General features: G+C 52.7%; 1 protein-coding gene across 1 annotated transcript in view; it reads right to left on the bottom strand.

The window, feature by feature from the left end:
* The window catches only part of GPR37L1 (G protein-coupled receptor 37 like 1), a 33425-nt gene extending 31376 nt beyond the window's left edge, over positions 1-2049 (bottom strand). The window contains exon 1 of the mRNA XM_071207645.1: positions 1885-2049. The gene's annotated coding sequence lies outside the window, so the exon portion shown is untranslated. The remainder of the gene's footprint in view (positions 1-1884) is intronic.
* Between the last annotated feature and the right edge of the window lie 11377 nt (positions 2050-13426).

The following is a 13426-nucleotide window of genomic DNA, read 5'->3' as shown; positions in this document are numbered from 1 at the left end:
GACTTCTTAACTCGCACCTAAGACTGGAATTACCTGTCCCCACTCACAGTTCACCACACATTAATGTGACTTGACTTTACGATTCCCTTGTCTACATTATTCCAGGAGACCCCAGGCCAGATAAAAATCTTGATTGTTCCCTTTTATAGGAACTTCCCCAAAGACCCATCAGCTCTTCAGTGGAAAGCTCCCTAATATTCTGTGAATCCCTTGCTTCAAAAATCCCCACTTTGGGAAGCAGACTTTGCCCAGTGGATAGGGCGTCTGTCTACCACATGGGAGGTCCGCAGTTCAAACCCCGGGCTTCCTTGACCCGTGTGGAGCTGGCCCACGTGCAGTGCTGATGAGCGCAAGGAGTGCCGTGCCACACAGGGGTGTCCCCCACGTAGGGGAGCCCCACGCACAAGGAGTGCACCCTGTAAGGAGAGCCACCCAGCGCGAAAGCAAGTGCAGCCTGCCCAGGAATGGCACGGCACACACGGAGAGCTGACACAACAAGATGACGCAACAAAAAGAAACACAGACTCCCTTGCTGCTGACAACAACAGAAGTGGACAAAGCAGAAGACGCAGCAAATAGACACAGAGAACAGACAACCGGGGCGGGGGGTGGGGAGTGGAGGAGAGGGAACCGAAATAAGTAAATAAATAAATCTTAAAAAAAAAATCCCCACCTTGCCCTTCCCACTAATCCTGGACTGATGCATCACCTTCCACCTAGCACTGAAAGGTTCCTCTTAAACCAAACTTCCAATTCTCAAGAAATTCATCACGTGACGCCTCCTTTACCGTGGTAAGCAATGCACTCAGCTTTGTGTTATCATCAGCTTGTGCTGGTCATATTTGGGAAGCCAGCATTCAACGCTTTCTACTTCTCTCTTTCCCCCAGAGGAGCCATTCTGGTCTCCCCAGGAGCAGCCCCGATAGGATCCCAGACCCAGCCCCCATTTGCCTCCCACTCCGGATGTCCCAGCTCCTGCTGCCTGGGAGGTCGGTCTAGGACAGGCCCCAGGCCTCCTCCCTTGTGGACAGAAAGGATGACAGGGAGGGAAGGGGCTGCATTTAACTAACAAATGAGTAAGGGAAGGGTGCAGCTGGGGTTGGGCAGAAGCCCCCATCAATTCACACTTGTCTCATTTGCTCTGGAAGGGGAGCAAAGCTCTCACCCTCTCCAACAGCCTGATTTGTTTTGCAAAATAGGTGGGTTTTCTCTGGCCAGGCCCACGAAAGCTGCGGGAGCAGATGGAGATAAGCGGGAGGCAGCTCCAAACCCGACAGATTCTGCTGCAGTCGGAATCACTACCCCCTCCCCAGCAGCGCCCCTCTTCCTCCCTTCTTACAAACATTCTCCAAGTTCTCCTAACCCCAGGCGCTCCCTCCCCTGATCCCTGCTTGCTTAGGTGCAGGAAACCGGCTGTGAGGAGCCAGCCCTTTCCCCAAACAGAGGGGGCACTGCGCTGCTGGCAGCCGGATGCCCTCCCCCCGCCCTAAGTGAGACAAAGGCTCCACGCGTTCAGAGCCCCTTTCCACCCCAACCCGGGCCCGGGCGCGCCCCTCGGGCAGGCGGCAGGACGTCACGGGCAGTCGTGGGGGAAGCCGCGCATCTGCCGCACCCAGCTCTGCCCTGCCCCGCCCCAGCCCCCTCCCCACCCGGGGCGGGGCGGTCCTTCCCTTCCTCGGCAGCTCGGGGCTCGGGTCCCAGGACTGAACAAAGAGTCCTTTGTCTGGGCTGGAAACAATTGTTCTCCCCTTTATGGAAACATGGGCTGTGTCTCATAATCAAGCTTTCAAAAGGCCGGATCAAAGGGCACTGCAGCGCGGGTGCTGTGGATTACCAAGCTGTGCTCAGAGCCGCTGACAACCTGTCATCGGTCCTAATCCTTACCTGTTCCAAGGCACTGAGAGCACCCTTTCTTCCCTGGGCCCGGCCTGCGTGCGCCTTGAAGCGGGAAGGGAGCTGGGGGGTGAGGAGGGCAGGGTGGGTCTCTCCCCCTCCTGGCGCCCGGGGCTCAGGTTACAGCAGCAGCCCCTGCCAGCGCGGCATTGGGTGTGAACGTGCAGAGAGGCACTACCTGGTGAGGAAAGGTGGTGCTTGGTTTGGCCCAGGGCCACCCGCATCTCCCAGATCCTTGGTTGGGGAGGGGGTGTGGCAATCCTGCACAACTCACAGGGGCCTCTCCTGCCCCGGCAGCTTTGGCACAGGGTGAGTCCCTTCCCAGACTCAGTGGGCCCCCAGCTCCCCAGCCCTCTGCCTGACCTTCCCCCCACCGCTGGCCCGATTCCTGCTCCACCTCCCCGTGGGGCCCTCCCCTCCGTCCTCGGTAACCCCCACGCTGGGAAAACTCAGTCGTGCAGCCCCCAGCTAGACCTTCCTTTCTCGTCACAGCCCCTATCCAGGGCGGGGGCTGGACACACAGGTCCCAGGATCCAGATTCCTTCCTGGTAGGCACAAGTGTCTCTCACGGCTGGCCAGGACAGACACAAGTCCTAGATCACCTGGAGAATGAAACCAGTCTCTCCCCCTAAGTTGGCAGCTCCCTGGGCCAATGCTACCATGAGGGCACAGAGAATCACATGTCACAACTGGAAGAAGCTTTAGAGGTAAATTTAGGGGGTTGTGACCCCTCTCCCCCCAATCACATGCAAAGTTTTAGGCAGCTATTCCTTATTCTGTGGGGGTTCATCAGGGTTTCAAAATAGTTTAAGAACCACTGATGTGGCATCAGATTTTACAAGATGGGGAAACTGAGGCTCAGAGAGGGGATGTGACTCAGCAGGTTTAGTGGCACAACTGAAGCTAGCAGTTAATTCTTCTAACCCCCTGCTGCGGATGTGGGTCCCTGCTCCTTCCTCTGTGTGGCTTGTCTGCCAGCCAGCAGCCACCCACGAGGGTTCACGGCCTTCCACGAGGATCAGGGTCAGTTCAAATGTCCAGGGAGACCCGGTGCTTCCCCGGAGGAAGCTTTCAATCAAGCAGAGATGGAACAGATACGAGCTGACAGACAGGGATATGGGTAAGTGCACGGGGTTCACTGCAATGCACAGAGATTACATCAGAAACATGCCTCTACACACATGCGGGAACCAGCGCTCAGAAGAGGGCCGGTGGGAGCCTCTGCTCCATGCTCCAGGCAGGCCTCCTGTGGGCAGGGTCTCGGCCCACTCCCTGGGGTGCTGGGTGAGTTCCAGCGGGGCTGCAGGAAGGACCACGGAGGTCAAGGACAGGAGGCTGGGCGGCCAGCCCTGGCCCCAGCCCGAACCGAGCCCCTCGCTGAGCTCTGGAAGGCGGCCTGGGCTTTGGAGAGGGAGGAAGGAGGCAGGGGTCCTGCCCCAGAGAAATATAATGTCCCATTCAGGAGACAGGACGCACGGTCCCCCCACGGTCTATTCCCCAGCAGCACAGCAGCCAGAGGTCAAACCCTCCAGTGGTGCCCCAGCCTGCTCAAAGTAAAGGCCAAAGTCCCCCAGAGTCCTGGCAGACTCGCCCCACTCTCCCTCAGCCCCCCTGTTCCAGCCGCACCCGTCTCAGTCTTCAGCTTCTGGGCGCCCCCACAACCTGTTCCCTCTGCCTGGAAGCCTCTTCCCCCAGTTCTCCCACGATTCGCATCCTCAGGTCTCTGCTGGAACCTTCTCTTAACCAAGAGACATTGTGATAAGCCTAGAGGAAAGCCCGCCCTCACCCCAGCTCATCCCTATCCCTGCCCCTGCTTTATTTTCCTTCAGGGAGCCTATCAGCATAGGTGTAATTATTTGTTTAGTTGCTGTTAATTATATTTGTATTGTCAGCGTCCCCGAGTATTGATAGCATGTTGGCCCCAAGAAGACAGGATTTTTGTCTGTTATATTTACAGATGTATCTCCAATGCCTAAAGCAACACATAGTAGGCGCCCAATAAATATTTCAATGGCCGTAGTTGAAAGAATACACGAAAAGGAATGTGGAAAATGAGAGGGGATTCAACTGACTCGCTAAGATTCCATCAGGCTGCAAGAGTCAGGCTGTGCTGGGGTGGCCTGGGTGGACTTTGAGGAGGGGCCCAGAGGGGCAGCTCTGAGGAGAGCCAGGCCTGTGAGCAGCAGGGAGAGGGAGGCTGGTTGAATCCCAACAGCTCCCGTGGGCAGGTGCTGCGACCATCTCTCTCTGGCCCTTCACTGCTTGAAGGTGTTTCCTGCATCATTTGGGTCTCAGGCCAAATGCCGCCCCCTGGGAGAAAGCGAAGCCTTCTTCCCTGACCTCAAAGCAATCACCTTCTAGCAATCATCCTAAGTTTCCACACTTGGCACTCTCCACCGGTCTCCTGATTTCGTGTCTGCCCCCCAAACAGGATGTACCCCCCACAAGGAGAGACCCCGGGTCTGCCATGTGCTCCATCGGATCCCACGCTTGGGGCAGCACCTACTGCAGGTCTTCAAAGGAGATAGGTCAGTGAAGTCCCATTTGATAGCTGGGGAGCAGAGGCAGGGGGCTGAGCACCTGTCCTCCAGGGAGTGGCCGAGCCCGGCTCGCTCCTCCAGCTTGTGTCCCTGCCTGGCTGCCTGCCCCACAGCCACAGCCGCCACTCCAACCCAGTCTGCACAGAGCAGCCAAAGTGAAACTTTCAAAATGTAAATCAGATTCCCACTGGCTCTCACCTCCCATGACTTCCCGTTTGGCATAATCATCTCCAAACTGCTTTCCAGAGCCTATACCACTGCCCTCCCAGGGCGCCCACCCCCACCCCTTTCTACCCCCTCACCCACACCCAGACGTCACACTCGCGCCTCCCCTCAGGCTCCTCTCCACAAAGGTCTCCCCTTCGCTCCTGCAGGTGGCTCCTAACGATCCTCCAAGTTTCCTGGGAAAGGCCATCCTGGCTGCTCTACAACCACCCAGTTCTCAGCCCCAGTTCACCCTCCTCTGCACCCCTCTTCCCACCTCCATTGCACTCGCCACCTGCTACAGTTACTGGCATTCAGTTTGTCCCCAGCTGCCTAAAACATGAGGGTGAGAGCAGAGACCGGAACTGGTGGCCGCCCTCTGTACTTAGGTGCCCAGAGTCGGGCCTGGCGCCAAGTGGGCACTCAAAATATTTGTTAAAGGGATGAATGGATGAGTGGGAATGAATTTGGGAAGATGACTCAATGGGCAGCAAATAAATGAGGATGGGAGGGCCCTCTGACAAGGGTGGCAGCCTGCAGGCCCAGATACCCATCCCTGAAGGAGGCACAGGCTACCCAGTAAGAGACCAGTGGCATTCAAGGCTCCTTGCTGGGCTGGGGAATCTGAGTTGGAGGGAGAGAGCTGGTTATTGAAACTGGCAAAGGCAAACTGGCAAGCTTAACCCAGTGCATCTCACTCTTATCAATTTTCTCTGAAGCTGTTATCTCTCTGGACTTCAAACAGCTGCCTCTTATCTTCAGCCCAGCCCAGGCAGTTATCAAGTTCTAGAATAACAGCTTTCCAGGCTGCCTAGGTGCTCAGTGCCAGGTCTCCAGCCTGGCGTGGGGAAGGCCGTTGTGCATGTCTGCCCTCCCTGTACTCGTCAAGGCCCTCCTCTCTCCAGGCCCGAGTTTTATTTTAGCCCCCTGCCCCTCATGTCCCTTTACCCCACTCTGGGAGGAGGTGGAAGACATTAAATCTCCATGAAGTCATCTTGTATAGAGGCAGAGCTAAAAAAAATTTAACCCAGGGTCCGGCTGGTCTCTCCAGCCTGTTAAGGGTCAGGTACCATGCCTTCTCTTACACCTGCGCCATAGGTGCGAGCTTTGCAACTGCCTCCTGGGATGTCAGGTCTCCTCAAAGAAGAGCCCAGTCTGCAACACCCATTCTGTGCAGGAAGAGAAGTTTGCTGGGGAGAAGTAAGCCAAGGTGTCTAGAGCCACCCCACCCTGAGAAATCACCTCTCACCTGCCCAGGACCAAGTCACCTTCAGGACGTTGGAGCCAGGTGGACAAGGTAGAGACTGGGCCATTCTGCAGCCTTCTCTGGAAGCCTGGTTGCAGGCCTCAGGATTCTGCCTCCTCACATCCCCAGCAGGACACAGGCACCCCACTGAGCTCAAAGCCCCAAGAGGCCACAGGCTCACACTTCACCTCCCTTCCCATCAGGTGCACCCCTGGCCCAGGTCCCATTGACATAGGACAGCCAGGCCATGACTCGGGGTGGGGGCGGGAGAGCAGGCACAGGATTCCATACCCTGAAGGACTCGTGTGGGAGCTTTGCACTGCTGTGGGGACCCGTGTGAGCTTGGGGGAAGGGGAAGTTCCTGGGGCATCTTTCCTCCTTTGCCCCGTTAGGTCTTGGAGCAGGGAGGGTGGCAGTGAGGAAAGGAAACACATACAGAAGTGGAACTGGGAACACCGTGTCGCCCCTGTGGGCCAGTATGACTGCAACAGACGGGGCAAAGGCGAACGGCTCCAAGCCAGGCTGGAGGGATGGCAAATTAGAGATGATCCAGGCCTGCTACACTGGGTTAAGGAGCCTGGGCTTGATCCTGAGGACAAAAGTCACACTGGCTTAAATAGGGAGCAGACGGCACGAGATTTGCCAGTTAGAAAGCTCCTCTGGGCTGCAAGGCGGGGAGGGGGGATTCAGAGGGGAAGCAGGGATGTGGACTTGCGCCAAAGGTGTCAGGAAAGCCAAAGGAGAGAAATGGACAGATCTGAGAGATTCCAGGAGTGCACATGTATTTTCTCAATAAAAAGTTACTGCAAACCAAACTTCCAGCATGTGGAGGGTCCTCAGAGGCTGTCGATTTGGTTTTGGCTTTGGTTTTAGTAACATGTATATGAACCACATAATTTCTCATTTTATTTGTGAGTGTAAAATTCAGTGTAAATTGGTTTGAACAGAATTGTTAACAGAAACAGTCTGATACTTTCTGATCTGCTTAACATACAAAGTATTAACATATTCTTGAGTTATTTAATTCAAAAGGAGTTGAGAGCTAAACTTCTAATAAAAGGAGATGGGGGAAGGGATGCCCTATTTTTTGTTTTCTAGAGCGTATCCTTCCCTCCTCAGAAGTTTTTTTGTTCTGTTTTGTTTTGTTTTGTTTTAGCTGTTTTTAAAAGTGCTCTTCATCCACAAAAAGGTTGGGAAAGGTAAAATCCAACCCCCTTAGGAAAGTGGATGTGGCCCAAGTGATAGAGCTTCTGCCTACCGTATTGGAGGACCTGGTCCCTGGGGACTCCTGGTGAAGAAGAAGAGAAAGCATGCCTGCATGGCGAGCCAGTGCCTATGTACATGCCCATGTGGTGAGCCAGGGCCCTGTGCTAGTGAGTCACGCAGCAAGATGATGACATATCCAAAGAGAGACAAGGGGAGAGTCAAGGTGAAGCACAGCAGAAACCAGGAACTGAGGTGGCGCAATTGACAGGGAACCTCTCTCTGCATCAGAGGTCCCCAGGATCAAATCCTGGTGAATCCTAGAAGAGAAAGATGAGAAGAGAAGACAACAAAGACAGCAAAAACAGCAGGGTGGGAGGAGGGGAAGGGGGAAAAATAAATAAATAAATCTTAAAAAAAAAATCCAGCCCCCTTACTTTGGCCTGTAAAAACCTTCTGTGAGGCAACCCAGCCTAGTTCTCTAACCCTGTCCCTGTTCTAATCCCGTTTTCCAACCTAATGACAGTAAAGGCCTAAAATCCCCTGTGTGACCTCAGGGCCCCATGCTGCGTGCCAGGCTAGCCCCTCTGCCCAGGATGCCCCTTCTCTCCTGCATCTTGCTCAACACAGGGCACAGTGCCTGGCACCTGGTAAGCTCCCAATCAATTCGTGTTTGTTTTATACACAGCAGAGTTAAGCACACCCTTTTTTACCACCCACCGTACAGAGTACACGCCTCTAATATGGCACTGAGGTAGTTCAACAGCAACCTGTTTACTTGACACCTCCACCCAGACCAGGAGCTCCTTGAGGACTGAGACGATCCTTTCTTTTTCTTTTCTTTTCTTTTTTTTTTTTAATTAAAAAGAATTTTTTTTTATTCTGACACTATCTATACAACTAAATGAGACTGTTTTCTCACTTTGCTGCCTGGCACATGGTGTTCGATAAATGCTTGTTGAATGTATGATGACACCCCTGAAACCTTCCCTTGAATAACCGTACCACGTTTACTCCACCTCTTATGTTTCTCACCACGCTCTTCTGCAGCCCAGAGATCCAGGGACCTCTGGATCAGACAGGTCCAAGTTCAAATCCTGGCTGCACCATTTAATGATGACCCGGAGTACCCCTTCGGCCTCAGTTTCCTCTTGGTAAAATGAGGGTGACCATAGTCCTTATTCCTTTAGGGAAACGAGTTTGTCAAGTGTCAGATAGATGACTATTACTTTGGCTTCCCCCCAGGTTTCCCACTCGGAGCCCTAAAGCCGGCAGCTGAGCACCTCAAAGACGTTGCTGCTCGGCCTTTGCCCTTAGATAAAATGCCCTGTGTGTGGCCAAAGGGCAGGACGGTCCAGAGCGAAGATAACAGTTTTTAAAATTCATAACATGGAGAAGGATAAGAAAAATAAAGAAAAGAAAGACGGGCCGGGGAGGTAACTGAACGTGCAGGGCCTCGAGGTGGCCTGGGCGTGCCCGTGGGTACTGGTGTGGCAGGGCCAACGGCCAGCGGCCAGGCTTTCAGCTCCCCTGGCCCGGGCTGGGCGGCTGCCTCTCCCCTCCTCCAGGCCAGGCCTCTCCTTCTCCAGTCCCCGGGGCTTCCCCCCAAACCCGCTGTGAACTGCTGGAGCTGCTCTCCGGCTAGAGATGAGTCGTTGGAGGATGACAGGACAGAACTGTCCCTGGGGACTCAGAATCACCGACTAGCAAACGGTGGCATCCCCAGCCTAAATGTTACATGTAAACGGGGATAGCAATGTCTATCTCCCAGAACTGTAATGATTAATGAGATCATGCTAAGGCGACCATATAGTTTACTGTACACTTGAGAGTGAAAGGGAGCCGCTACTAACAATGACCCTGGAATTAGACGCATGGGTGGGGAGGCAACGGCTCGCTCTGCTCTGTATCTAAGCACCTCGAATAACTATAATGGCTGGCATTCATTGGCTCTTCGACACGTGGGGTATGGTTCAAAGTGCTTTACCTCATTTGATCCTCACAATAGATAGGGTGACCTATTTTACAGCTGGCTAGCCACCATTTTATAGGTGGATAAATTGAGGCAAAGAGCAATTAAGTACCTGTCTTGGGTCACCCAGCTGGTAACGATGGAACTAGAAACTGAGCTGAGTCAAGCACCGCATGACTGCAGGATCTTGGCTTCGGCAAATGCTCTTACTCTTCGCTCCTTTTTTATCCGTCTCCCGCTGACCCCCAGCAGCGTGCCGCCATTTGGAGCAGGCTTCTTCTGAAGGTGTCCTTCCCTGGCATTTCTTCCTTCTCCCTTGTAGGTTGTGGTTCTGCAGGTTCTTTCTCCCTCAGCCCCCTCTTCTCTGCCTAAGCCCATTCCCTGGGTAATCCCACCTTCCCACACGGCCTCAGCTGCCAGCTAAGACCCCCCAGCCTAGTATCTGCACCCAGGCCTCTCCACTGAGCTCCAAGCCAGTGGGCTCAGGACCTCCTGGGCATCTCCACTGTCTCTCAACTCGAACCGAAGAGCACTTGGAAGGCACCAGGGTGTGCTCTCTCTCGCAGGGCCAGGGCACTCCAAGGTAGAGTGCTCCAGGCTAGAATAGGTGAACTGATATGCCCTCAACCTGTCCTCTCAGCCGCGCCTCAGAGAGCCATTGGGCAGGCACAAGGTGGAGGCTATTTTCTGACAATATTAGAGCAGCACGTCGTAGGTGGTGTTCTCAGAACCAGACGCTGAGTCAGAGTTGCAAGTCTGCATTGCAAGATGTTACCTGTGAAGGGAAAGGGAAGGAGTGGGAGTGGACAGACGGAGAGGTTGAACTGCACTGCAGGCCCAACAAAGCCTCAGCAAGCCAGCAGGGAGCTCAGGAGCTGTCCGTGCGGGGCAGAGATGGCCAGGCCTTCACGCCCCACCTCGTTCGTTTACCAAATGGACTGCCATGGGAAGGGTGGGAGCTCGACAAGGCTGCCCTCTGCAGCCCCAAAGGGCCTGAAGGTCCTGCCTCCTGGGAGCCATCTGTGAGCCCACCCCTTCACAGCTGGACACCAAGTCCTTTCTAGAAGGGGGATCTGAGTGGCACATCTTGGGGCCAGCTACGGTCCAGGTCTCACGTTGCTCAGGTTCTCTTCTCCATGTGTTCGAGGAGCCTGTCCTCTAGGATTCCCTGAGGGGACACTTAGAGAACTGGGACTTAGAAGCACGTTTATGCCAAGGGTGACTGTTCCTCCCATTTGCCCTGACGGCCTCCGCTTATGCCTACTGTTCAGCTGTTAGTGGGATGAACCATGGCTCTCGCTGCTGCGGTTGATCTTGGCTATGCCGGGCAGAGCTCACCTTCTGCTCCTGCACTAGCCATTCTGGATTCCCTCTTCCCCAGCCAGCACCACAGCTGGCCTCAGTGGCCTACCTGGGGGTATGACTCCCAAGAGGCTGCACCCCTGGTCATCGTGCCCTTCTCAGATGGGGTTGCTGCACTCACCCATTTATAATCACAATTGGGCAAGGGAAACCCAGAAGCACCCAAGTCGATCACTGGGGTTCCACACGGATTTCTCCCTGCCCTCATGTGTAATAGTAGCCCCAGTTTCTCCTGACCATCAGGCTCAGTTACCCTTGCAAGGATGAAGACTCTTTTCTTGCCTGCTGGACCCCAGATACAATGAATCCAAAGTGCCCAGGCAGCAACCACAGCTTATGATTTAACAGGCTCATGCCCTCTAACTCTGCAGAGCCCAGAGAACTAGCTCAGGTTTGGAACTGGGCAAAGGACCATGACTTTTTGTTGGGGCAACCCCCCTCAGCCTTGTAGTCATCCTTGATTTCTTCTAATGGTTAATGGTACAAGCTGAACCATTGTTAACTGGCCCCCTCAGCATCATGTTCTAATTACCATCGACATAATCCTCTGTGAGTCAGCCTCCCTTGGTTGCCGCTCTGACCCTGCCAGTGTTTTCAACGACTGCTACAATCTGGCTTCTTGGCATTAAGTGTAGCCACCTGGTCTCCACTGTTAGACGCCTATAGGCTCCATTGCTATTGACAAGCTCCTTCTGTTGAGAGCTTTGACCTACAGAGGAAAGCCACCACTGAACTTCTGAGTGACACTGGTCCTCCCCCCACCCCCCGCAACAGAACATTCCTAGTGGACTTGGCAAATGGTGTGTCCTCTGGGCCTTCCCATGGAATATAATTGGCTGGTGTATCTTCCCATGGTACATAGTATATCCATCTCAGCACACACACTTCCCTGAACCATTTAATCCTTTCCTTTGCTATCTGTCACAACTTCATTCAGCATGAATGCTGAAACTTCATTCAGCATGGACAATTACTTTTTCCATGCTTCCAGCAGCCATCATTACAAGTTTACACCCCATCTCCTGGGCACTTACTGGGGTGCTAAATCCTGTCTCTCAGGGAGGTCTCACAAGTCAGTAAATCTTTCCTATCCAATTTTATGTTCCAGCCCTTTAATCAAGCATTCTCAGATCCTGGCACTGTGTAAATTCTCCTAGCCCTAATGCAACTTGCTGATTAGTTGTTGCAGTTCCTGTATAGTCCCTTTTCTCTCCCATCAGACACACCACTTCCCCAGCTGGGTCAGGCTAAGACTAAACCCTAAGAAAGAATTAAAGGCCTAGTGGCCAGAAGAAGAGATTGGGGTGGGTCCTGATGGGGTATACGTGGTCTTGCTGGGGAGATGTCTCTGCATTATTTTCAAGCAGGAGTTAGTGGGTGGAGTAGGGCTCTTAATGTGGGGCTTTTAATGTAGAGGAGTGGGCCACATTTGCAGATTCAGGGGACCCCAGGTATCAAAATGTCTCCATCCAGAGACATCTCCATCCCATGTGTCAGGGTCCCACATTTTTCCAACAAGGGCTCTGACCAGGTCATAACAGACCTGCCTGGTCAAGTGTTTAATTGGTTTTGAAGTCCAGACATTCTTTTTAAGTCCTAGGCTTCGTGCTCAGTTTTTCTGGGCCCTCCCACTACAGTTGATGAGAGCTTCTTTACATACGACCGAAGAGGACCCCCAACTTTCACACCTGACTTTTGACTCCCTTCAGCAGTTTCTTTATCCTTCTAAAGAGCATCAGAGTCTGAGCAATAGACATTCAATATCCTTCTCTTATAGATACTGCTTTTCCACACCTATGAAACTTCTGGAACATGGTATATCTAGTGCATTCTCTTCCAGTGGTGCACCATCCTCATCTATCACCACTGAAAGTTTTAACAATGCCACCTTGTGCCAAGGGCTTTCTGCTTCACTTACCACCAGTGATAGAGTCCTCATTGCTAACTGGGCATGTGTGACCCAGCTCTAACCTCCCATCTTATCACCTGCTTTCTTGGCTCTCTCCCAATTGGGTTCTCTGGAAGCAGAGTTGGGATGTAAGAAGTTTATTTGAGATAGAGGTCAAATAAAGGTCAACACCTCTGAAAGGGAGAAGAAGCAGGACTGGGAGAGGGAGAAGTCTAACTAGGGGCAGCCTATAGCCTGGACCACCTAGCCACTGGGGAGCCCTTGAGTGAGTATTGCCGGTCAGAGATGTCGTGCCATGGGCTGAGATGTCCAAGTGTTTATACCCGCATCTTGCTCAGTCACAGGGTGTGGCCTGCCCTGGGAAGGGCACAATCTCAGATTCTCTGAAGCCGAGGCAGACCCTGAAAAACCTGGCAAGAGGGGCTTTCTAGTGACCTCTCTCCCTGCATCTGGGCAGCAAGTCCGTCCTTAAAGGGGATCTGGGCAGCCCGTCACTGCATCTATCAAAAAGCAGTTTCAGGGGAGCAGATGTGGGTCACTCAAGGGCATTTTCCACTCCTCTCTTCAACTAGGGATCATCTTATAAAGCTTGAGCATTCTCATAAGGACATTGCCAATTAGAAAACCCTTTACTCAGGTGATGAGGGCAAACTCTTCTAAGATGGTTGTTACAACCTGCTTTAGTATATAAAAGAATAAGAAATCAAAACCCCAACATTACATTCAATGTAGCATGGCTTTGATAATTATTTTTAAAACAGTTTACAGAGATATAATTCACATACCATCCGACTCACGCATATAAAGTATACAGTTCGATGGTTTTTAGAATATTTACAGAGTTGTGCAACCATCACTATAAACAATTTTTGAACATCACACCATAAAGAAACCCCCCCCCGTACTCATTAGCAGTCATTCCCCATTTCCCCCAACTCCGTAACCCTAGGCAACCATCTTTGTTTCTATAGATATTCCTGTTCTAGATATTTCATATAAATGGAGTCACATAAACATGGTCTTTTGTGACCGGCTTCTTCCTCTTAGCATAACGTTTTCAAGGTTCATCATATTGTAGCAATGTACTCATACTTCAT

This window comes from Dasypus novemcinctus, chromosome 13, assembly GCF_030445035.2.
Source record: "Dasypus novemcinctus isolate mDasNov1 chromosome 13, mDasNov1.1.hap2, whole genome shotgun sequence".
Classification (NCBI taxonomy): domain Eukaryota; kingdom Metazoa; phylum Chordata; class Mammalia; order Cingulata; family Dasypodidae; genus Dasypus; species Dasypus novemcinctus.
This window is presented reverse-complemented; position numbering and strand designations above follow the sequence as displayed.